Here is a 1,037-nt window from a genome sequence, read left to right on the forward strand (position 1 = left end):
CCACAAAGGGTGAAATATGGTTCTCATCCATGAGAATCTTACGGGCAAGTGAGAAAACCAGGTTAGATTGATCATTAGTTATAAAGCAATATAACCAATGTTATGAGAAAGGTATCTAAAAAGTACTTGGGGAGGAAAAGAAAAGCATTTGGGGAGAAAGTAGATTTGAAAGGGGAGAGAAGAATGAGGCCAGGGCATCTCAGGAAAGGTGGGCCTTGAAGGGGAAAGGAGTTCAGCAGATGAAAAGAGAGAGCAGGATGTTCAAGGCAAAGGAATGTGCAAATTCGTGGAGATAGGAAAAAATAGGTTGCTTTCAGTAAATGAATGCTCAGTGCACGTGTGAGGAAGAAGCGGGAGACTAAAAATATAAGCCAAAATTACCTTGTGAAATGTCATGTGCTGTGCTAAGATTTGAAATTTTTTTATGTATAAAATAGGAACCAAAGTTGTACAATCTGTGATACCATAGGTATTTCATATACATATGCCAGCTCGTATCCTACTGGCTTCCTAAAAAGATTTGTATTGGGTCTCATTGTTTCATTTTTAAATGTAATATGAAAATCAAAGTAAGTATCCATATGTGCAATGTGATTTCATAAAAGTTCTCTTTCTTAAGCACTTTCAAATTTATCTCCCTGCAAAACAAAAACAAAAATCCAGAAAACAAACAAAAAAAACCTCACTATATGAATTTATTGAATACTAAAGAAAAAAAAAATAGTTCCTACCTCCTACATGCCTCTAAAGAGCCAGGCACAAATCTCGGGGCTAAATGATACTTCCTGTTCAGGAGCCATTGACTTTGGTCATGAAATATTAAACATTTTTAAGAATACTGGCCTCATATGGGTACCTGAGTCTCTATTAAAAGCAATCTTTGGTACAAATCCTTTATATCCATGTTGTGTTCTTTCTGGAAGATACAGTATCTCTTATATCTGAAGTGTCCCCATCCTAAAATACCACCATTACATGTTTTCTTTGGCTCTGGACTATCCGTATCCTTCGGTGGTTCAAAGGAATCTGCAGTGATT

The sequence above is a fragment of the Crocuta crocuta genome, unplaced genomic scaffold, assembly GCF_008692635.1.
Source record: "Crocuta crocuta isolate KB4526 unplaced genomic scaffold, BGI_CrCroc_1.0 scaffold581, whole genome shotgun sequence".
NCBI classification, from domain to species: Eukaryota; Metazoa; Chordata; class Mammalia; order Carnivora; family Hyaenidae; genus Crocuta; species Crocuta crocuta.